The sequence below is a fragment of the Equus caballus genome, chromosome 1 (genome assembly GCF_041296265.1).
Source record: "Equus caballus isolate H_3958 breed thoroughbred chromosome 1, TB-T2T, whole genome shotgun sequence".
Lineage (NCBI taxonomy): Eukaryota > Metazoa > Chordata > Mammalia > Perissodactyla > Equidae > Equus > Equus caballus.
This window is the reverse complement of record NC_091684.1, coordinates 179,748,089-179,774,387: the sequence shown is the minus strand read 5'-3', so window position 1 is coordinate 179,774,387 and position 26,299 is coordinate 179,748,089. Positions and strand designations below refer to the sequence as shown.

The following is a 26,299-nucleotide window of genomic DNA, read 5'->3' as shown; positions in this document are numbered from 1 at the left end:
CCAGTTAGTGCTATCTCTAGCCCTATTTAACTGAATGAATTCAGAAACCCAGTAGATGGAGTTGGGTTGTGCTTTGTTCAAGTAAGCAGAATAGAGCAAGAGAAGTATAAAGAGTGTTTGTATTGATTGGGGATTTAAACTAGGTAAAAAGGGGAGAGAGGAAATCAACAGGGTGAGGGGCTGTGAAAAGGTGATAGAATCAATGCATTGGCTGTGTTTTTGGATAAAATGATTGTTCGGGATGAGGTAAGAGAGTGACTTGCTGATATAGGAGGTGGTGATCTGAGAGAGGGATGCATGATTTGAGATTACAGAGGGATTGAACTTATGGGAAATGATAAATCTATGGTATGAGCATGACTGCAGTGAGATGGAGGACAAAGTCATCGGAGGAGAAGGGTTCAACACATTAATAAATAAGCAGTTTGTATGTAGATATTATCAGGAATTGAGATAGAAATAATATTGAAGAGAGTGAAATTGAACCAGGACCAGGCTGGTAGGTATGGCAGTAACAATGAGGAACAGTCACTGATAAAATCTGTTGATAAAGACATTGAGAAGTTGGAGGTGGGGGGGTGCAGTACCAAGACCCAAAACCCAGTGCATGTGGGCTCCTTAGTCTCACAAGGGATGATTTGATGATTGCGGCAACACGTCTGGCTTGACAATCCTTCAATTGTTCTACTGACTATTTTCATTTTCCACATCAGAACACAGAAGTAAGTAATATGATGTTCCAAGGCCATGTTATACCATTTAAAAGATTGTAAAGCTTAAAAATGTCTTACACTACCTTGTAATAACTATCCCATTTGTCTTCTGGTTCAGCCCCATTTCAGCATACTGACATCACATAGCTCATAATTAGCAGTGGAGTCTCCTCTTGAGAGAACCGAATATTGTAATTTTTGCTGCTTCTGTTTTGGGGTTGTAATCAGAATTCTCACTCAAATTCCAGGCAATACAAAGAAAATAAAAGGAACTATTTGGGGAGGATGAAAAATTTGGGCTAAACCAGGGAAGCAGCTTTGAGAAATTTAATGACCGCCTGTGGATTCTAGACAATGTGTCAAAACAAATGAAAAACCAACCCTAATTTTACACTTCCACTGTAAACATTCTCACTAACCGTTACTCAGTTCTAAATATCAATGTTTGGCACTTGCTACTATGAACTCCATCCCCCTTAAGCCTTACTTTAACTTTTTTTGCTTTACCTTCCTGGCACAGTACCCTCTCCATCCCATTTTCCTTCTCTAATCCTTTCTTCTTCTGACTTTCCTTCTATTAATGATTAGAGCCTGATCAAGTTACTCAATCTCACTGAGACAAAATTTTTGATCCATCAAATCTGCAAAATTACTTGTTCTATGGAAACGTTGGGATGATTAAATGAAGTAATGGAGGCAAAACGCCCAACACAGAGCTGACCCATAACACATTTTACTTCTGTCTCTTTTCCTTTCTTTCCCTGGCTCATCCTCCTTTATTTCACTTACTTGGAAACATTACCCATGTCTCTGTTCTACACCTCCATCTTTCTCAGAGAACTGAGTTATTTGAACAGCTTAAATATTACGTAAATGTGAATGATTCTTTTTTTTTTTTTTTTTGAGGAAGATTAACCCTGAGCTAACTGCTGCCAATCCTCCTCTTTTCACTGAGGAAGACTAGCCCTGAGCTAACATCTGTGCCCATCTTCCTCTACTTTATATGTGGGACTGAATGATTCTTAAGCCTACATATCCAGTTTTGACGCAGAAACTCTGGCCCCATAATCTCTCATTGTCCATAAAATTTTCACTTTTGTATGCCAGTCACCTTCACACCAATATTAAAAAAGTCAAATTAATTATGTCATTTCAGCCCTGCCAAGTCAATCATCTCTCCCTTGTAAACAGCTTATTTCTCTCAGTGGCACTCTCATAACCTCAGTAACTCAGGCTGAGGCTCCTAGGTAACTTTTAGTTCTAAAAATGTGATTTTAATTAAAAAGACAGAAGAGTTGGTAGGGTATTTAACTTTTATTTGTAGAATAGTTAAGCTTCCATTCTAATGAAACTTGAATGTTCAAGTAAATCAACTACTGAGTTAAAATTTAAATACAGAAGGGTTACTCATTTGAAGTGCAGAAATAACTCATTCGATATATTGCATTTTAAAATAAATGCTATCTCTTGAAGGGCAGAAAAAATGGTGTCACAGAGCAAAACAGATACCCTGCTGAAAAGAATATCCAAATTCAGAAATGCCAAGCTGTAGAGCACTGAATATGCTGAAAAGACAATTACACATAATTTAGAGGTATTTTCTAGTTTGCTGTGTGGATCACGCAATAACAAGAGGCTTTGTGTGCATTTATAACTGCCTGGAGAATAGACTAGAGTAGAATGGTAATGTGTGTATATTATAACGAGCAATTCTTTTGATAAACCTGGGGAGGAAGATGGAGAATTAGAGAGGCAATGAGAGGGCCTTCTGTGTGCTGGGAATAGCTGATGAACAGTGCCGCTATTGCTTCCATTTGGATAATGAGGCTATCTCTGACCACTGTTATCTACTCTCAGGGCAGCTGGATAACAGGACAAAGGTAAAACCACTCTATTTCTGCATGACAGAAAAGTCTCTCTAAGCTCTCTCTCTAACAGTCACTGAGTCTTTCCAAATTGCAGTGAGAAACATCACTCATCTAGTACAAGCCTACTTGCCGTACACAGTAGCTTTGAACAACTCCAATATATTCTCCTGAAACATACAGACATGTGCTCACTTCTTCACAATGCTCTATCATTAAAGGAAAGTCATGGAAGATAAAATGCAGAATAGCTGGACCTATAATGTATAATAGCAGGCATCTCTGTAATAGCCAAAGTGCCGCATGTATTAGAAGTCGTTTTCTGTAAGAGCTCACAGTGAAAAGGAAAGGAAATTATAACATGAAAATGAAGGTGCAAAGTGGACGATGCTTTAAAGCAGTGATGTGCTGTTCCACGCCGTTGGTTCACCTCACCTGTTTCTTTTTTAATGCAGAGTGAAAACTTAAAACATTTACTCAAAGTGACTGAAATGAATTCAGACTTTTTCTTTTCTTTCTTTCTCCCTCCCACCTATCATTTCTTCTGCCACGATCATTTGGAATACCATATCTGGGAAGAGGCTTGGGGAGTACTAATTCTCGTCATTTTGAATATGCACATATAAGTATGTGCACACATGTTTATGCATACATTTGTGAGTATGCACATCAATAGTTCACACACAAACATACATTTATTCTGAACGAAAAAAGTGTGCGATTTTAGGGAGAAAGAGTGCCATGGAGTACATTGAGCCTGGTTAACACAACTGGCCATTAGTTATTTTTATATTTTAACTAAAGGGCTAGTTTGGAATAAGAAGGGAGAAGCTACTCATAGGGAAATATATAGAAAGTACTTTATAAATTTGAGGATATTTGGTGTTACTTTTTTAGAAGATGCAATGCAATCACAGGACCAATTCAGACTCCTATCTGAACGAGGTGACTAGTAATAGTAAATGTGATGATGTCAGTTGAACTACATATGGAAGTTTGCAAAGGAGCAATGTTAGAAGGTACACACAGGAATCTGTAATCAATAATCTATAAAGTTCTCTTTTTCTATATATTCGTGTTGCTTAAATGTATTTTGATCTCTTTTTTTTGAGGAAGATTAGCCCTGAGCTAACATCTGCCACCAATAGTCCTCTTTTTGCTGAGGAAGACTAGTCCTGAGCTAACATCCATGCTCATCTTCCTCTACTTTATATGTGGGATGCCTGTCACAGCATGGCTTGACAAGCAGGACCATGTCCGCACCCGGGATCTGAACTGGCGATCCCGGCCGCCAAAGCAGAACATGTGAACCTAACCCCTGTGCCACTGGGCCAGCCTCATGATCATTTTTTATTTTATTTGTATGTAGGAAAAAGTGAGAATTACTATGGTCCCAATCTGAAAATATGGAGAATTGAGGCCGAGGCCAAACACCATACATTTTGAATAACTGCCTGTGATTCTGTTTACATGTTATGGTCAACATCCTTCTGAAAATAAATTTTCAGGATTTTAAAGCAATGTTACTTTTATTTTATATTTATAATGTATCCATCGATTGCCTGCTGCTCAGAGAATTTGTTTCACATATTCCTTTCTATTTTTCTGCATCTTCTCTTCTTTTATGGAATAAAAAAAGAATAGCCACAAGCTCAGTTGCTTTTGTCATTGATCTGAACCGCATATGAGATGTTTACCTCTTCCTTAATCAATCAAATTACTCTGTATCTCATGGTTCTAGTGAAAATCGTGTCATAAAACAAGGCAGAGTGAGTGAAGCTTACAAATTAATTTCTCATTCAAAAAACTTTGTGGCACTTTGGAAAAACAAGTATTTAAATACTACACAAGCTCTATACATTAAGAGCAAGTATTTGAAAATATATATTTTTTCATAAATTGGGAACTTAGCTTCTATTTTTGCCGTTGTTTAAACTTTGATGAAATATTAAGAAGCCCTTGTTATTAGAGAAGAGTCGTGTTGTGGGCCCCTGGTTCATCAAGGAATGATTTAATTACAGTTCATTGGGAAAAGTCAGTCGTTACTAATATATATATAGATATAAATGGATCGGTGTCTGGTTTATAGTTGAGGTAATGAGCTCAGAGGGTGCTTTGAAAGTGACAACAAAGGTCCATTAGGTTAGCTAAGCAGAATCTATACCTCTTTAACAATTAGCCAGTTTAATATCTTCACCCTTAAATCAACTAACCAAGTCGCAAATAAGTCACCATCAGTAATACATATGAATCAGACTGATTCTAAATTATTCCATGTGTGGTGCATATACTCACAGCATGCCCATCATATTTAAAAATGTCATCCTTGTACAAATTGATTAGTGACCTTGAGATGGCCAAGATCATGATCTTCTTGTGACCCAAAGACCACTAGGGCTTCTGACTTAGTATTCATTCATTCATTCATTCATTCATTGGTTCTTAATCACTTATTACATTTTGGGGACTGAGCTAACATAGAGCATAAAACAATGAATAGAATATGGGTACCATTTTTCAGGACTATAATTCTAAAAGGGAAGACATTTTTAATCCCAATATTATAACGTCAAGTGATAAGTACTTGAAGAGATACTCATAAAGTGCTATGGACATATAAATTGGTGACAACTGTCCCAGAATTCTCAAGAATAACTTCACTCAAGAGGGGACACCAACAGATTCTAGATGAAGGGTATGATTTTCCAGGCAAAGAAGCTAGATGAGGACTTAGGAAGTGAGCATTTCAAGAGGAAGGAAGAGTTTTATATACATGCGTGCATGTATGCATGTTATGTGTGCATACACGCAGGCCTGTATGTATTTACCTAGTCTGACAGCAAATACAGTTCTGAGTAGAGGCTGGTTATTACTAACAAAGCATCTTAGCAGCAGTTCCTATTCTCCAGTTACCCAAAGAGTAATGCAACGAGGGCCAGATAGTCACCTGTGTTTGCAGCAGGGTTGCACCACTGGAAAGGATTCTAAAATTATGAAACCCAAAGCATATATAGGGAGGCTAACACACCTCCTCCTCCTCCCCTCCAGAAAGAGGGAGTAAGAATGAAAGACATTTATTTTGGAATATAAACAAATGTTTTCCTGTTAGAGGAGAGGAAGTTCTCTACTCTGGAATGAGAGCAAATAAATCTGGAGAAGATAAGTCTCTAAATCTAAATTGGCACAATACGTTACCTCTAACTTCTAAGGCATGTTTCAATCATTCTTTAATCTTGTTTTTCAGTGCTCTTTGCTTGGAAATCCTGGACTGTGCAGAAACATGAAAATATTTGTGGACAACTTCTTCCAACAGTTACCACATGGGAAAAGACATGAAACCTTGGAGTGCTACTTGTATTTAAGGAACATGTTTCAGTGCTGACACAAATGATCCATATGGTTCTTATTCCATTCTGGAATAATATTTGAAAAAAAGAATGCAAGATATTTGAATTCAAATTAGAGAACATTTCCAATAATTTCATGGTAGTTTCTTATCCTTTCAAATGAGTCATTTGCTGTATATAATGTGCAATAAACACAATCAACCCAAATAATGTCTTCACTTTTGTGTACCTAATAAGTTAATTTTGGGTTTACTTTTTATCTAATGGCAATAATTCTCATAATATAAGACATTTGAAAAAATATGATGTCATTGATGAAAATAATCCATAACCAATCTATAAATTAAAATTGGGTTGAGTTTATTCTAAGCCAAACCTGAGGACCATATAGCCCAGGGCCTTCCTTCCCCAAGGAAGAAAGGGCACTCAAGAAGTCAGGTGTACAGAGTGGTTATACACCCTCAAAAAGCATGTTTCACATATGATTAAAATGTCCAGTTTACAACAGTCATGAGACTGCTCTGTTGGCACACAGCTATAGATGGACACAGCAGGTAGTAGGTCTGCTGTCTCAGTGGCCACAGCAGGGTGGCAGTTCTGTTGTCTGGAGCTGGGTGGTCACAGGGGAGCACAGCAATCCATTCCTAGCCTAGGGAAAGTTGCTTATCCTTAAGGAAATGCCAATGTAGGGGAAGTTGCACCTTTATCTCAAGGGCATTTGTTCTTGTCTGTGGGACATAGCAAATGCTTAAACAGATATACAGTGCATGTTCAACGGCCATGTCAGGCCCTTTTGGAAAAACAAAGTCAGGCTGGATTAAGTTTACACCAAATGGCTTCCTCATATACTCCAGTATATCCTATTGCTTGCCGTTTATTTGTCAATGTCATTTTAGTAAATGAAAATATGAGAAGAGGAGAAAGTCAGCCTGTGAACATTGGCTGCAATAGCTCTTTGCTATCAATGTAAATCGATAGAAATTGTATTCATAAAGTCATCGTGGTAAATGTGGATGCAAACTTAGCTTGGACTCAATATTCTTTGATCCAGCTTCCTTAGAAGATAAGGGTAAGATTTTAGCTATGTTACCAAAGGTATTTCCTTGACCCAAGCCATATGTTAAAAAGGGAGTGAGTTAGAGGTAGGAGGCAGGGTGGAATTATGATGCTGAAAACTGGTAGACATAAAAGAGATTCTGACCTCGGGCATTATAACAGATAAGGTTATTTAAAGGAAGCCACATCTCTGAGCAAGAAGGCAAAAAGCAAAAGTTAATCTCCACATCTCCTATTTTTTCTTTTTTTTTTTTATCTATTCTCAATTTTTTTTTCCCTGAATCCATTTCTGTTTCCTTTTATACTGAGATGCAGCAACACGGGTAAAAAGAGCACTGACCTTGTCTTTGTACTTAGCACAGGTTTCTTATCTATGTGACATCTATGGGGGTATTAATCACTTCTTTACAGTGTTGATATGAGAATCAAATGGGATAACAAATGTGTAACCAATATACTGAATGAACACAGCTCATGTGGTATATTTATAAAGCATCTCATTTTTATCTCACACTATCATTCTAAGTTTGTTCCCAGGGTCCAGTCCTGTTTCCCTAGATGAAAATTCCAACAGGGCCCATGATTTTGCTGTTTCTTTAACTCAGTGGTTCTCAGTGCTGGCTAGAAAGTAGAATAATACAGACAGCTCTTAAAAACACTGATGCCCAGGCCCATCAACGGAACAATTAAGTCAGAATTTCTGCATGAGTTTTAAAAACTCCCAAGGTGCAGTTAAGGTTCAGAACCACTGTTTTTACATAATAAACTATCTCACTATCACTTTCATTCACAAAATACAATATTGATTCTGATATGTCCAGTCTAACACATCAATCAATATTCTTAACTGGATTTAAAGTTAAATTTTCTCTTCTCTTCTTGCTTGAGGCAGCTATGCGTGGGTAACCCTTTGTAGGGAAAGGCATACAGTTGGTTGCTTGTTTCTTTGCAACCACCTTCTTCCTGACTTGTTCAGGACTAGAGGGCAAGAGAGGTGGTGGGGAAAGAACATTCTGAATAGACTAACACCACAGTACTGACCTAGCATATAGCATCATGCTATGGCCTTGGCAGATGTCCAAAGCTGGATCTCCCTCTGTCAGTGATGCCACCATTGGTCAGAGTGGATACATTTCTGTTCTGTTAGGTCACTCGCTAATTTTCTATTTCTTCTGCTCCAGTCTCTACCAGTTGGTGGTTAACTGCTTTCCAGCCAAAGCCCTTAGGCAGACTCCACACAGTTACTGACTCATTTCCGGTTCTCACATATTTTCTGTGACATACTCAAGCATTGTTTGCCCTGACAAGACCCAGTGTGCAGCCCCATCTTCAGTTTGGCCATTTGTGTTCCATCCGGTCCATTAGAATTAAGCCAGTTTGTCTCTTGACTTCAAATTTTCCAGGCAGGGGTCAAATACTAGGTCACCCTCTGTCCAAGCATCAGGGGACAAGCGTTAGGTTGAAGCCCCTTTCATAGGTCTGAGGTGAGATCTACCTTCCTCCTTGGGGCTGCCTCTTACTGGGAACCAGAGCACATCAGCTCCAAAATCCTGATTCACAAATCCTCCTTCTAATTATCAGATCCACATACTTACATAGCCTCAATGTGGATAAGGGGTTTAAGAGTCAAGTTTTTGAGCACTGAGATTTTTACATTCTCACCTAAGTCTGGTACTGCATTGTGGAAACCAAATAATATGCAGATTTCTAGAGTTCTCGCCAGAATTTTCACTTAAACTCCTATTACGTATGGAAATCGATTAGCAAATAATGTCATCAACAAATATTAATTACTGACAATAACTATCATTAATATGTTTTATTGACTTAGATACTGAAAATATTAATCATGAGTAAGACTATGTTATAAAAACATAGTGCCAGTGTCATTTGAGAAAATAATATGTAAGATTTATCACTCATTGGAGATTTATAAAATTCAATGCAAAGATCAACAGTTAATATTCTGACACAGAGGCACAGTTCCTTAGAGATCTTTGAGGATTTCTGGTTCTTTTTGAGTATTTCCCCTGGATTCACAAGCAAAAAAGGGCTTTATTCAATAAGCTACCAAACATCACTGCTACCATGACATCCCTGCCTTACTAAAGTAACAGGTACCTACCATTTCTTTAAATAGTCCTAATTGTTTAAACATTTAAACATCTATTCTAAGATGTGAAGGTAAATGGAGAAGAAATATCCACATGAGTTTTTACAGTGAAAAAGGAAAATTAACATATGTACAAGTATTCCTCTGAAGCATCGATGGAGAAGTCTTCCAGGATTTACATTAATTTATCTAACCAGTTGACTCCTGTTCCTAACTAGTTGATCCAAGAGTAAATTAGGGCCAGCCCCAGTGATCTATTGGTTAAGTTCAGCATGCTCTGCTTCGGCAGCCATGATTCAGTTTCCTGGCGTGGACCTACACCACTCGTCTGTCAGTAGCCATGCTGTGGTGTCAGCTCATATACAAAAAGAAGAAGATTGGAAGAAGATGTTAGCTCAGGGCAAATCTTTCTCAGAAAAAAGAAAAGAGTAAATTAATGTTATGTGAAGAAAGAGTAAAGGAAATAAGAATCCATTACTGTATACTTTTGACATGACAAGAAATATTCCATATTAATCACTTATGGAAGTATACCAAGGGCAATTTGCTTTAATAATTCCCTCTTGTCTTTTCACAGCCTTTTTTCAAAGGAAAATATTTTGTCTTTGAACTATTTTCCAGTTTATATTTGAAAAAGACAAAACGTATGCTAGCAAATGAATAAACAAGAACAAAGTTGATATCAATGCACCCTTAATATACATTAAATGGGGTTTGCCAGTCTATTAGTGGGAGGTCGTAATTGGGTGGGGCAGACAGCAGAAAGCAGTGGGAGCAAAAGAGAATAATTAGCAAAACCACAAATAAGACTAAAAACTAATGACTCTAAAACTGGTCATCATGCAACCACTCCTGCTTCATTTTCCAAACATTTGGTTTGTAGCATTTATTTATAAATGTAAGTTAGCTCAAGGGAAATAAAATTAAAAAGTAGAAAGAATGTCTATGAACTGGTGACAAATACATAGATCTTGTAAATATTTATGTAATTTCTTTAAGAGCATCCTTATTATGCCTTCCTGGATTACAAAGTCAGTAGATAAGTAAATTATATAACTATTTATCTTAAAATTTCTTCTTCCTTAAACTTACCTCCTCCCAAAATAAGGGGGCTTTACAGACTACCAAGAACTTATTTCTGTTTTCATTGCTCTTGAAAGCATTGATACTTTATACATGTTAATAAGTACAATGAGTTAATAGGCATATGTCATTGTATCCTATTAACTGTTCATATTGTCACTTTATAATTTTCTATTGTCCATATCACAAGAGTTTCTCATTTAATTGGTTGGTTTTCTTTTGGTGGATTTTTGCTGTCAAGGGTGTTATGAGACAAAGTGAATGTTTATTCAATTCATCACTTGAAATGTCGTGGATGCATAACCAACAAATGAAATTACGCTGAGGCAATAAGTAAACTCACATACATTTTTTTTCGCTTTTTCTTCAGCAAATAGGAAAAAAGACACACCTAAAAGCTAAGTATCCTGCCAAGTTTGTATCAGCATTATTTTAATAATGGCAATCTTTAACCTCAGGTTATTTTTCAACTTGAAGATCAATAATCAAAAACCTAACTACTCAGTGCAGAGATCTCATGAGTGTGTGGAATGACACTTATTGTGAGGATAAGCACCCATCTTCCCCCATCTGGGGATGCCTCGCTGCTGTCCAAGAAGAAAGCGGGCACATCATTGCAGAATTTTCAGTCTCAGAACTCAAGACTCCACTCTGCTCTCCTTTCACCTGAGAAAGAGCTTTGTCTACTTCAGGGCAGGGCATTTTCTTCTGTGGAAAGTAGCCATGGTGAGGAAATATAGCTTTGTTCGGTCTCTGTAGTCATCTTTAAAAAGAGAATAGGAGGTCCTATTCTCTTTGATACTCTATCATCACTGCTTTAAAGACATATATTAAATTTATTAATGTAAAAATTTTAAATGTCTGTGAAATATTCATTATTTACAGAATTAGTTGACATAGGGTAGGTTGTTTAAAGAATCCATTCTATCATTTATCTTTTGACTAATCAAACACAAATAGAATCATATGAATGCCAATAAGAATTTTGTTAAATCTAAAGTGGGGATAAAAAAATATATTCAGTTTTAAATATTAAAACATTGTGTTTGATGTTTACCATTTGACTGCTGGCAGATAAAGAAAAGTAAAAGATAAGTCTAAACCCATGTTTCAAATATTCCATTAAATGTTTTCATTTTCTACAGTATTTCATAATAATAGACACATTTTTGGAATGTATTTCCTTTGTTCATATCATTTTACCTTCCTTGATGTAAATGTCCCAAACAGACTTTTTTTTTGTAGGACCAGTTTAATCTTAAAAAAACAAGGATGATTTTATAAAGAAAAGAATATTTTAATAAATTTATATTATCATAATACATAGCTTCACCAAAAATTACTAAAAGGTGTACGAAGACGACAAAATTTTATAAACACAATTCCCCAGTGGGATTCATGCAGATAGTGTGAATTTATATAAATATATATTTAACAGCTACTGTGTTTCAAGCTAGGTTTAGGGGATACAGCAGAGAACAAAACAAATCTAATGTGACAGTTAAAATAAGCTTTGCTGCTAATAGCAGAGGATAGAAATAATAGTGGCTTAAATAGGACAATCTCATTTTCAAAATAAATCTGTGAAATATGCATTTTTTATCTTCATTTTACAGATGAGAAATTGAGACTTAAAGAAATGCATTTGGCTCTACACGACAGCAACATCACTCCAAAAATTTGGGGAGTTGGTTTTTCTGCCAGAACAAGAGGTCAAGAAGCAGACAGTTGAGGGGTTCATGCCCTTGCTTGAGGCAGTCCTCAGGACTCAGCCTCCTTTTATCTCTCTTCTACACTACTCTTGACGTTCAGTTTCATCTTCATAGCTGCAAGACTTCGTTCTTCCATTAAATATAAGACCAACATTATAGGCAGGAAGATGTAAATGGGAAGAGGTAGAAGGAGGTCCTCTATCAAGAATGCATTTTCCAGAAATCACCCAGCTGACTTCTGCTATTGACCTCATTGACTATAATTGCATCACACAGTCACTCCTACCTGTAACAGAGGCTGGGAAATGGAGTTTTAAGTTGAGTGTGTTGATGCTTTAATGAAAATCAAAATCAGAATTCTATTAGCAAAGAGAAGGGAATGGTGTTTTGTATGCAATAGCAGTGTATGCTGCAGGAGACTAAGAAAAATGCCTCTGACGCAAAACTGTGGTGCTTAAAAGTGGTCAGCTAACATTTAAAAAGGGAGTCAAAGGGCCATCCCGGTGGTGCAGCAGTTAAATGCACTTGTTCTGCTTTGGCAGCCCGGGGTTCGCCAGTTCGGATCCCGGGAGCAGACATGGCACCGCTTGGCAAGCCATGCTGTGGCAGGCGTCCCACATATAAAGTAGAGGAAGATGGGCATGGATGTTAGCTCAGGGCCAGTCTTCCTCGGCAAAAAGAGGAGGATTGGCAGCACTTAGCTCAGGGCTAATCTTCCTCCAAAAAAAAAAAGTAGTCAAACTCCTTCTTATAAGGAGTGATTCGGTTTCTCCACACCATCACCAGCATTTGGTATTATCACTATTTTTTTTAACTTTTATTATTCTTATAGGTTTATACTGAAATCTCATTGTGGTTTTGACTTGCATTTTAATAATGGCACATGATGTTGAACGTCTTTGTCTGTGCTTACTTGCCGTCTGTAACTTTTCTTTTGGTTGAAATTTCTGTCCATATCTTTTGCCCTTTATAATTGGACTGTCTGGGCAAGTATTTTTTTTAATTTATTTAAAATCTGCAAGAAAACACAGGATACACTTGCAGAGTCAAATACAAACAATAAGAGGATTAGAAATCCATTCATCACTATCTCCCAATTTTAAATATTTATTGTTCCGATTTTAGTGATGTGCTCAATAATTTAGGGAGCCTTGAATAGTCTTCAGTGCAGAAACCCTCCATATTATCAATCTAATAAGCTAAAGCAGTGCTAGTACTAAGCATTCTTGGTATTCTTGTGATCACTAGTCCTCTTACTAGAGCTTCTGATTTGGCTGGATATTTTTTCATGGAATAATTTTTTTTTTTGCAGCTTTCTGGAGTGCTCTATTCCATGATAGTTTTTACATTTTGAAATGAGTGCTTGTTCCTTTTCTACTTTATTGACAACTTGGCTGGATACAGTACACCTGAATCATACCTTCTTTCTCTTAGTACTTGGGAGACATTGATCTATTAACTTCAGACAAAGAATGTGGCTGTAGAATAGTTTCCCCTTACCCAAATTTTTTTTCCTATTTTGCATTTCTCATCTTGGATACCTGAAGATTTTATATTTTTTGAATTGAATCACATGACTAAGATATAGCTGAAAGTTGATCATTCTGATGCAATATTTTCCAGCAATATTGAAGACATTTTATTATCTGCTATTTCTGTTCTGTTGTATTCAGGAAAATTATCTTCTATTTTAACTTGGCATTCTTTTTCAGTTTTAATTTGTTGGACTCTCCTCTTCAGAGAGTCCAGTAAATCTTTTGTGACTCTCCTCTTTTGTGCTACATAACAATTATCTTCTCATTCATTATTTTAAAAATCTTTTACCACCATATTATGCGATTTGCCTCAAAACTTTTGTCATTGTCAGTAATCTGCTTTTGACTTATGTCTATTTATTTACTGTTTTTCATTCTCAGTCTTTTAACTGTTTTACTTCTATTTGTCTACATAAAGTTTTAAACCAACCATAGGCATCCATTCTTCATTCCATATTCTTTCATTTAATTTTGAATTATTTCAATTGAAAACATTTTCATAAATTCTTTTATAGCACTTAAAATTCTTGGAGATGCTTCTTATTTTCTTTGGGTTATATTTGCTTTCATAATATATTCATAATCAATTGAAAATTTCTCAATTTGGCTTACTCTGTTACTTCTTTTTGCTTTAGTATATTTGCGTAGATGCCCTGTCACGTTTCCCCAAATTACTCATGCTTAAAATGAACAGCCGTTTCTAAGATTTTCTTTTTGTTGACATACTGCATGTGAATTTTCACTGGTTTCACCTTCTGTTTCTGAATTTTTCATCTTTTCTTAAAGGTTAAAGCTTCAGCAAACGGTACGTGGGTGAGAGCATGAGGCACAAGTATGGTGAGGGAGACAGCTCAGCCAGCTTTGAGGGTCACACATCATCTCTCCTTTCCTTTACCTTTAATATTTTCATGTGCCTAAGCTCATGCCACTCTCTGCGTGTCTCCTTCTCTAATACGGAACATCCTTAGATTTCAAGATTTCCTAACAATCTCTGCAGAGACTTAGAACCCCAGCTTCACCCACGGTCCTATACTGGTCTTCTCCTCTCCCTCTTTTCCAGCTTCTCTCATCCTTTTTAACAGCAACTTCTACATACCAAACTAGAAGAGGGAAAACGTTCATTTTTAACGCTATGTTCAAACTTTAGAAAGAGTTAACACATAAAGGTAAATGACCTGCTTGCACACCGGGGATGGAACAGTTTTTATCTTAAGGCACAGAGACAAGAGCAGTGGCTGGTATGCAGTTTCCTTTCGCACCTTGCCCTCTGGCATTCAGCATTCATTTTGGTGTGTTATTTGGGCAGGAAGGAGGGGAAGCAAGAAGGTCCAGGTGTTTCCAATTTGTCTCTAACTCTATTAATGGCTCTTACTCAATAGGTCAGGGAAACAATGTAGGGATTCCATCAGTTATCAAGTATTTCTCTTGCACTACATATCCTGGAAATGGATGTACACACACACTCACACAAACACACACACAAACATAAATTGGATGGGCCTGTGGTCTCTCTGGACCCAATACGGGGTAGACTCAAGTCAAGACTTTATGTATCCCCTGACTTCTATAAGCCCCTATTCTGATTGGTGGATCATAGTGGTGTTTTGTTTCTCCAAGGATTAGCATCAGTGCAGAGCCAGTATTTAATAACTGCCCAAAGGTCTGGATATTTACCTTACCCTAGTAAGAGTCACATGTATTTTGGGGGAAGCCTGGGGGAAGAGTCAGGATTACACCTGTATCTGCATTGAAGATTCCTTCCTTAAAGGGACAAGCCTTCCCCTGTGTTTGGATTTGTAAATAGTTTAGCTTTAGAAACTGGGTAAAAGACCATGAATTCCCATTCTGGCAACTGAGTTAAGTGTCTTTCCATCAGATCTAGTTTTCTGCTTGTGTGTGTTAGACTAAACTTCAGCCTATTTTATTTCTACATACTCCTTGATCACATACTCACTGCTATAAAGCCTTTCAAGTCACAGTTTCTCAACCTCAGCAACTGACTTATTGGACCAGATAACTCTTTGTTGTGAGGGGCTGTCCTGTGCACTGTAAGATGTTCAGCAACATCATTGGTATCTATTTACTGGATGACAGTGGTACCCCACACGCTACTTGTGATAACCAAAAATGTCTCCAGACATTGCCAAATGTTCCCTGAGGGCAAACTCTCCAGCTGAGAACCACTTTAGGTCAGAACACTGATTAATGACCCATTCCTTGGGGCATATATTTGCCAAACCTCTGAGAGTGAACAGCCACCACTTGGCCTCTACCATTCTGGGATTACATTGTTTACATTAAAATCTGAGAATCCAATTCAACTGCTGACTCTCCCACTGACATCTCTTGCCCAGAAGAATACCACTAGAAAGAATTTCCAGGATGCTGGTGTTCTCGTTGCTTTTGACATTTCTTAATAACTTGGTGAAGGGAGTTTATTCTGATCCATCTCTAATGGGAGAGACTAGTTTGGTTAGGAGATATCTAAGTAAATTTCAATGTAAATATTCCAATATTCCCATCTCTCTGTCTCCCAGCTCCTTCCTCTACAGCCCACCAGGGAAGTCCTCACATTCTAACTTCTCTCATTGTTGCTATCATGGAGGCCAGGCTTCAGTTAGATAGCTGAGTGAACATGGAGGGTTAAAGGTCAATATCTAACACAACAAATCAAAAGGGAGATTATCTTAGATGGATCTGACTTAATAACCTTAGCTCTGAAAAGAGACAAGGAACATCAATAGGCACTCTCCCTTTGGCCTGGTAGAAAGCAAATGGCCATGTTGTGACCTGCCTGTGGAGTAGGCCATATAGCTAGGACCTGAGAGCAGCTTCAGGAGCTGAGAGCAATCCCTGCTAATAGCCATCAAGAAAATAAGGTTCAGTCCTACAACTATGAGGAATTGAATTCTGCCAACAACCTGAACGGGTGTGAAAGAGAACCTGAGCTCCAGATGAGAATGCAGACCTGCTGATGCCTTGATTTCAGCTTTGTGGAGCCCCTGATCAGAGGATCCAGTTATTCTGTGTCCAGACATGTAACCTACAGAAACTAGGAGATAATAAATAGGTGTTGTTTAAAGCCACACACACACACAAAGAATCACTTTGGATAAATTGTTAAAAATGTAAATTCCTAATCCATTTCTGTGGAGATTCTAAGTCCTTAGGCTTCTTAGGTTTGAGAGAGGACCAGGAATCTCTATTTTTAATCAACATGCCACATGATTCTGATACACATGGTCTAAAAACCACATTTTCAGCAAATACTTATCATTTTAATATTCAATGTTGTTTCCTGAAAAAGTGCATAGAGTTCATATTTAACTTAGAGTCCTTTGATTTCAGGAAACTGAGATCCAATTAAGGAAACATAAAATACACACTAGACATAAAGGGTAAAACAACAGCTTTCTCTGGTGTCTTACTCTCTATACCTCACAAACTAGTACCTTTGCTGGACCACAGCTGGCATTTGTGCTGACATTGCATTTTCTCTATGAATATATTTTATCCCTTATGGTGTCATTTCTGGGTCACACCTCACTAATAATATTGCATTACCACTAGACCTCATGCTTTCGGAGCCTGGGAAACTGATGGGAAATAGAAGAAGGTGATCCCTGGGTATATACCACCATCTGAGGCCTTTGGTCTGATTTTTGAAGCTGAATATCGAGGCCTCATCTATTATTCTTACTCTACAATGTTGTTTTTTTTTTTTTTCTCTGCCTTTTTTGCCATTTCTTTTTTTAAGGACCTTTCATCTACAGCTACCATTTCTAATTGCTTTATTCTCTCCATGTTTTTCAATTCAGATTTCATAGAGAAATATGGATTGATCAAAATCATGCTTTGTTTTGTTTTTATCCAGGCACCATCAGTTCATTCTTCTGCCTATATGTTCGCTATCTCTGTGGCAAAAACCCCAGGCTAATCTAACAAATCGTGGCTGGGCCAAAACATTGACATAGGGTCTACCTTTCATTAGGGGACATGGACGGAGATCTTTCACCTAGAAACAGCTGGCAAGACCATGACTGAAAATCTAGTTTACTCATGAAATAAGAGGAAAGGAATATACCATCAATTTTATTTATCATTTTTTTCCAAGTTCATTCTTGAGGCCAAGGTCCAATGTCAGAAAAACATTCTGAACTAAATTCAAACAGAATGACAAATCCTGTTAGCTACTGAAAAGTTCTGAAAGTTTCCCACAAACCGAGAAACCGAAAGCAGATAAACTACTGTATATGAATCTGGAACCAAGCAAGGACAAGAAGGTGAAAGCAAGTGTGGCATTGCCTGGTACAATTACCAGGCATTTTTCTTTTATATCCATTCAAAATTGGGAAATGAGAGGGACCATTGAGTTTCAGATGAATATTAAGGAAGACATATTTAATTTTTCACTAGAGAAAAGCAAGGGTAAGCTCACCAACATGATAAGTAGGAAAAGAAAGAAAACAAAAACAAAAACAAAAACCAGAAGCAAAGAGAAATGGAATGTCTTATAGCAGTATTTTTTTAAAATAGGACTAATATGAAGCATTCTTTTTTATTATGCTGATTAGAATATGAAACTAAATTTCATTTGAAATAATCAAGAATAAACCTTCAGAGTAAGAGTTTATTTTAGAGTAAGAGTTTATTTAGGAGATCCACCCATTTGTGATTAAATTCTGCTTTTAGTAGTCAATGTAATTTATGCACAATTGTATGTGGAGAGCATTTATATGAAAGCATTTAAAATGTTCAATGACACTTTGTGGTCTATTTCAAAATGGAGCAAACCAACATTGAAAATTTTATAGGCATTCCCACTGATAACATTTCTCAGTTCAAATGGAAGAGAATTAATGAGTTTGACAAGCTCTTCCTTCATTGATAAGGGACAAGCTGAAGAAAGAGATTAGAAATAAAGTCAGAATACATCCAGTCTCCAAAGAGGAAATATTTTCATCTACAGATTAGATGATGACACTGATACAGTGTTACTCTACAACATGGGTTTGGCTGATGGGCCAGGGGAATCTTTTGAGTCCAGAGCCTTTGGGAATGAAATTCAGGAGAGTGGCTATGACAACTATCTTTCTCTTTTGTAATCTGTTCTGTGTTATTGTGTTTAGATTAATAGTATGCTTTCTGCTAGACCACTGGCCTATGTCAACAGGCCAGGGAGATAATACTAAAGTGAGATTTTGAAGACAGGCAAACAAAATGTGTAGCAGATGAAAATGACAAGGCAGTGCTGATAACTGGCATAGTAAAATGAAATCCATTCCCAATGTCCCTTAACAATAAATGTAGTATCAGAATGCTCCATTCTGCAGGCATGTTGGTCAAAGTTGATGAGAAACTCTAAAACTCTGAAAATCTCTCCACCAATAGCGAATTCGTAGGTGACCTTACAGCCCTAAATGTGCTTATCTCTTTTTCTCCATAAATCGTATTTCTCTTTTTCACCATAATTTATATGAATGCCGATTAAATGTTTCAGCAAAATAAAATTCAGTTTTACGATACATGACACATATGTTAATGGAAGAGTGTTGCATATTGATAAGGATTTTGCTGCAAATGTTTTAGAGAACGTTTCAAATTTCACACTTTCAGTTACATAAGCTTCTTGATTTTAATCATAACGGAAAACCATTCTACAGTTATTAATTAAACACCTACTATGTGTAGAATACCATGCTTGCTACTATGAGGTTATAAAGACAGCCTCAGGAAGTTAGCTCTTCTAGTAACCACAGGATTATTCATTTGTGTTAAAAAATAAAAACTTATCAGTGCACTTCAATATACCAGCTATACTTGTATTTCAGATAGATTGACAGCATGTAGATAAATCACATAGCGATGGTTTGAGAAAATTATCTAAATAACCCAGGTTATAAAGTAGGGAGTTATGAAGAAAAGAGAAAAGGGAAAATCCAACTTAATAATTTGTACTTATTTTCAACTGAATTTGAAGTAATGATTTTATAGTACAAATCTAAATTTTCATTTGCTTAAGCAGAAGATAGTACTTGTTCTATTTTTTTAACATAATACTTTATTAGAAAGTATCATGCTTGATTTTTTTAATTAGTTGACCTTTGAAAATGTTCAGTTATGGAGAAGTTGATTTCAAGTTTCTCTAAATTATTCTTTAAATATGATCTTCTATTAAATGTAAAGTTCTTAAAAATAAATAGTGTGAGCTACTCTTGGTTGTGCAATGCTCTTTGAAGTGAGTTGTGTTCTAATTCTTCCTTCAAAAGGAAGATTTCCTCTTCTCCATATTGAATGTGCACAGATTGTAAATTCTTTTTTCTATTTTATTCTTTCCTCTTTTGCTATTTACACTAACAATCCTAAAACCAAAGAAAGTTTCTTCTCCACTTTTTGGGTTACACTGGGGATTTTTGTGATTCCATATGCAATGAACCTTTGTGTTTATTTAGGATTAGGAAAAAGTTTGTGGGGATTGAAGGATAGGAAGACAATCCATTGTTTATTCTCTTTTTCCCCAGCCACCAATATATTACACATATATCCAAGCCTTTTAACGGGAAATTTATAAAACTACATAATTAGAGCAACCAACCATCTTCTAACAGCAACATGCATCCTTCAAAATGAAATCTAAAATGAAGAGTATTTTTCTGCTGAATTTGTAGCCAAAGTCAATACATAGAAAAGCTGAAGTGATTTGATAAAATCTTGTCTGAGAAATAAATGCAAGCAACCAGTGTAATAGAAAGACAGAGTGTAAAATATAAGATAAAAAAAATCTTCAAAATCTTTAGAACAATCACCTCCAAGAGCCTATATGAAAGAGCCTTAGGGAAATATCTCAGATTGTAGGAAAATATTCATTGCTGTATCACCCTCATTTTATGACTGTCTCATTCCCATATTCCTGATTCTGACAGAGAAAAATCAGATCCTGATTTTTATCATGCTTCAGTCTCCGTAGACTCACAAGATATTTGAATATGTTCCCATTACCATTTGAACCCAGCTTCTGACTTCATTTACTTGCAACTTCACGTCTCTTGGCATAGCATGTGACATTGTTTGAACTATAGTTTCAAAGCTCACTGAACAAAATCTGTTGACCACAACCTCGAAAACACATATAGGAAGAGAGTTTACAACATTCATTGCCAAGGGAACTAATGAGTATGTACGCCATTTTTCCCATAAATATATAGCAAATATTTATTGAGTGATTCCTATCCTACATGCTAGGATCATAAAGATTAATCCCTCTATCAGTTAAAATAATTTTGACTGAAAATAAAACTCACAAATGTATGGGGTTTGTTAAATAATAAGAGGGAATTATTGTCTCATGTTAAATTGTAAAGTCTGCAGGTAGAAATAATCTATGGGGAGAGTTGATCCCATGGCTCAACATGGAATAATTTTCTCTCTCTTGCTTCTTTGAAATCTTAGTATTAGATACATTCAGAATTTAACTTCCTTCATAATTTCAAGACAGCTTTCAGGGATAAATGTTCCCTTTTCCTTGCCAAAGAAAAAAGGGTTTTTAAGCCAGCACTGCTAGTAAAATTCCTGAGTCTGCTGACAATGGCTTATGTCATATTTCCTTACAGGGATCACCAAACTATAGCCGTTGGATAAAATCCAACCAGTGACCTGTTTTTCAATGGGGAAGATAAGAATGACTACTACTATTTTTAAATAGTTGTAAGTAAAAAGCACGAAGGATATGCAACAGTGAATTTTGTGGTTTACAAAGCCTAAAATATTTATCATGTGGCCCTTTTCAGAAAATGTTTGCTGGCTGTTGCCTTGAACAATCAAAGTGGTTGGGTAACGTGATAAACTAATGTGCTTACGGTTGGGGCATATGCCAATATACGTTGCCATAACTTATGTTGATCAAAGTGTTGAGTTGTGCTGATAGGAATTGGGAATCAATTCCATGGACACTGAATGGCTGAATTAGGGAAACAGGTAAGTTTCCAGGCTAAAAGCAAGCATATAGATGATGGACAAAAAGTGAAAAGTTGTCCACTATGCCACCCTTGAGGGGTTTCTGTAGTGCTAGATAAATAAATAAACACAACAAGTAAAACATGACAAACACCATGCTGGAAGTAAAAACAGGATGCCTAGTTTTTTAATTCAGGTGAAGGAAAAAAGAATTTCATACAGATAAGACAAGCAGATTTCATTTGGGGAGACAGGTAGTTCAGAATTCAGACTGAATGGATAAAGATATGGAGAATTCAAAGGAAATCTTGAGAGACATAGAAGATAGGTGGAAGGAGGTCTTAAGTATTCACAGCTAACTATACTGTAGTTGCAATAAACAGTCTTCCAAGACATCAGATCCAAAAGCTGTAACCTGCTTCTGCTTTTACAGAAAGATCACAGGAGACATCCAAAGCAATGTGGACTAGCTCTTTGGTATCTGGGTAGGTAACTGAAGAATCTGGGCATAAACATATTCAACCTCTTCCTTAAGACTGTTTATGGAAATGAGGAACTAAACCACATGTTATAATAATGATGTCAAATAACATGTTTTACGGATCGAGTCTTTAGTGACCGAAATCATGGTTTCTATAAAGAAATAGAGTATTCTTCATAAGAACTAATAGGAATGTCTAGGAATAGAAGGGACTTTCCTCAATATGATGGAAATTTTGAAAAATCCACAGCTAACATCATATTCAATGGTGAAAGATTGAAAGCTTCTCCTCTAACATTAAGAACAAGAAAAGGGTGACGACTCTCACCTCTGCTGTTCAACATTGTACTGGATGTTTGAGCCAGAGCAATTAGACAAAAAAGAGATATAAATCACCCATATTAGAAAGGGAAAAATAATCTCCATTCACTGATGACATGATTCTATATTTAGAAAACTCTGAAGAACCCATAAGAACTAGAGCTAATAAATTCAGAAAACCTGCAGGGTACAAAATCAACAAACAAACATCAGCTGTGTTTTTATACACCTATAATGAACAATCCAAAAAGAAAATTAAGGAAGCAATTTCATTTACAATAGCATTTGAAGAATAAAATACCTAGGAATAAATTTAAACAAGGAAATGAACGACTTATACACCAAAAATGGAAAAACATTGCTGAAAGAAATTAACAAATACCTAAACAAATGGAAAGATATCCATATTCGTGGGTAGGAAGACTTAATGTTGAGATATCAATACTACTTAAAGCAATCTACAGTTTAAATGAAATGCTTATCAAAATTCCAACAGCCTTTTTCACAGAAATGAAAAAGCCAATATTCAAATTCATATGGAATCTGAAGGAGCTCTAAATAGACAAAACAATCTTGAGAAAGAAGAACTAAGTTGGAGGACTCAAACTTCCTGATTTCAAAACTACAAAGCCACAGTAATCAAGATAGTGTGGTACTGGCATAAGGATAGACACATAGACCAACGGAATAGAATTGAGAGTCCAGAAAAAGACATACATAAATGGTCAATTATTTTTGACAATGGTGCCTAGTCCACTCAATGGGGGAAAGAATACCTCTTCAACAGGTGGTGCTGGAAGAACAGAATTTCCACATGCAAAACAATAAAATTAGAACCCTACATTTTACCATATACAAAAATTAATTGAAAATGGATCAACAACCTAAATATAAGAGCTAAAATGATAAAACTCTTAGAAATATGGGTAAACCTAAAATTTCACAATAGATTAGATAAGACACCAAAAGCACTAGCAATAAAAGAAAAAATAGATAAATAGAACTTCATCAAAATTAAAATCTTTTGTGCCAAGGATATCAGAAAGAAAGTGAAAGACACCCTACAGGATGGGAGAAAATACTTGAAAATCATATATCTGATAAGGGCTTAATATTTAGAATATATAAAGAACTATAATTCAACAAGACAAACAACCCAATTAAAAATGGGTAAAGGACTTCAATAGACATTTCCCCTAAGAAAATATGCAAATATCCAATAAGCACATGAAAGATCCTCAATATTCTTAGTTATTAGGGAAATGAAAATAAAATCCACAAGGAGACATCACTTCATACCTACTAGGATAGCTAGAATATAAAAAAAAAAAACAATATAACAAGTGTTGGTGAGTATGTGGAAAAATTGGAATGCTCATGCATTGCTGGTGAGAACATAAAATCAAGCAGCTGCTGTGGAAAATAGTTTAGTGGTTCCTCAAAAAGCTAAATATAGAATTATCATATAACCCAGCATTCTACTCTTAGCTGTACACACAAATGAATTAAAAATAGAGACTCAAAGAGATACTTGTATGCCAATGCTTGTTGTAACATTTTCCACAATAGTCAAAGGTGGAAGCAACATAATTGTACATTGACAAATGAAAAGATAAGCAAAATGTGGTATATAAATACCATGAAATATCATTCAGCCATAAACCGGGATGGAGTTCTGATACCTACTACAACACGGATAAGCCATGAAAACATTATACTAAATGAAATGAACGAGACGCAAAAGGACAAATTTTGTATAATGCCACTTACACGAAATATCTAGAATAGGAAAATTCCAAGAGACAGAAAGTAAATTAGATGTTACCAGGACCTGGGGAGAGGGGGGAAATAGGGAGTTTTTACTTAGTGGGTACACAGTTTCTATTTGGAGTGATGAAAAGTTTTGAAAACGAATATTGGTAATGTTCACACAACAGTGTGAATCTAATACCACTGAATTGTACACTTAAAAACAGTAAAAGTGGCAAATTTTACGTTTTATATATTTTAACATAATAAAATAATAAAAAAGACAACTAATAGGAATATGTTGGCAAAATCATTGCAGACCTGATCGAGACATTTTGAAAAGTAGTTTTTTCTATTTATCATTATATATTATATAATATATGCATTATCATTGCAAGACAAATAGAGAAAACAGATAAATAAAAAGATATAAAATTACATGGAATCTATTTCCATAAATAACTACATCTGTCCAGGCTTGTTCTTTTTCATGTATGTCTGTGCATGCACACACACACAACTATGTGAAATGAACTTAATAAATCCTGGGTCTCCACATGACCTAGTTAATGGACAGATCCATATTTAATGAAAAAAAGTTTGACTTCATGATCCAATAAACTTTGAAGAATTACGTAGCCCTTTACTGATTTTATTCTTAAAATGTCCTGTCTGGGGGATTTTCAGAGAGAAATAGAGAGCTTCCTAAAAATCCTCAATAAGTTGTTTCTACTTCTGATATTTCCCAGTCAGGAAAACTGCTGGAAGTCTCATCTGTGCTCTCTTGTCCACGGTGTTGCCATATTAATCTCTTGTTCCATTCTTCGATTCTACATTTCCCTCATATGCCATATAGTCCTCCTCCTGGCTGGAGGCAGCTCCTAAGACTTTTGTTTCCCACAACCTCTCCACCCCAACAAGACTTTTCTAACAGCACTGGGATTGCTCCATACTCTCTGTATGACCTTATTCTTCCTAGAGTGAAATGGGGAAAACTTTAAGAAACATAGCCTTGTCACCCTTTGAATCTTATTCTTGATTTTTAAAAAAATTATCACAAAATAAATCAGTTGGAAAGAAAACGCCATATAATAGCTCTTTCCAATAAAAACTTGGTGGCGTGTGCAGCAGCGAGCATCATGCTTGTTTAGGACTTCCAGGGGCTCTTCTATTTAAAGTATACCTGATTATCTCTTTACATTCTTCACAATGTGATGCAAAAGACAGTGGTGAGCTAAGCTTTATTGTATCATTTACATTTGCTTCTTGAAATTTTTGGAGCTGGGGAATGAAAACAAAAACCTAGTGTGCAATTATGTTAGTATTAAAATTTATTACCCCTATATCATAGATTTGTGTTTCCTGTAAGTTGAGGAGTATGCTGCAGCCACTGAGTTCTTCCTGTCAGGAAAAGAATTACATTATTTTAGGTCCCCTCGAGGAATTTGTATGTAATTTGTTTATTTAGGTGGTTATCCCTAGAGGCACAGTAGGGAAAAAAGTGAGAAAGAGAAAACAGAAAGACAACAAAATATGTATTAATAATCAAGTCACCACTGTGGGCCACTAAGAATGAATCCCACTGGAAACCCTTAAAGAAGCTTTGTAGAGTAGGTCTCATAATTTTCCTACAGAGCAAAAATTTAGTTGACTTATTTTTCACTTTTCCAGTGACTCCCAATCTTCACTAGTTGAGGATTGTTCATGGGGTATTAAATACCTGACGTTTCTGAAATGTCATAAATATGATATGACCAAGCTCGTCTGGCACTGAAGAAATCCCCAAGATGGTCAAGCAGAGAGACACAGGGCCTAGAATTGGGAAGCCATCAAGAGTGCTAGCAATGTTTACCACACCTGTTGGTTAACTCAGAAGTGGCCTGAGGGGATAGGGAGTGTGATGTCAACAGAGAAGTATCTCTACATAGTCTACTCCACCCTGTCCTTTGCTGCCACACTTATGGCAAGTCTGGAGTTCTCGCCAAAGCCAAAGTTTGAAAATTTCAAGAGTGATCACTATATTGGTCCCAATTATGTGCGTGGCCCATGAAAACTTAGGGATAATTGTCTAAGGAACCAAAATAATTTGGTTTATGCATACTTTTCTGCCCAGAACCTGAAAATTAGCAACCTTAGGTTCCAACTTAAACTCAGGGCTGTTCCTTGGGCCTTTCAGATTGAGATTGTCCCCACCCATCCAATAGCACTTCACTTGTCTACTTCAGTCTCAAGGGATTGGGGCAGACATTCATTTTCTTATGTTCCCAACTCTGCCTTGACAATATGGGTAGGAGCTCCATCCGCTGGTTTTGTAATACAGAGTTGCTAGTGTTCCTTTTCCTCTTCCTGAAACTTGATTAGCAAACATCAA

The 26,299-nt window shown here is 36.3% G+C and overlaps 1 long non-coding RNA gene across 1 annotated transcript in view; it reads left to right on the top strand.

The window, feature by feature from the left end:
- LOC138925124 (uncharacterized) overlaps window positions 1–6,122 on the top strand; it is a 175,650-nt gene extending 169,528 nt beyond the window's left edge. Inside the window, exon 3 of the long non-coding RNA XR_011440913.1 lies at window positions 5,823–6,122. This is a non-coding gene — a long non-coding RNA (uncharacterized lncRNA). The remainder of the gene's footprint in view (window positions 1–5,822) is intronic.
- The last annotated feature ends 20,177 nt before the right edge of the window (window positions 6,123–26,299 follow it).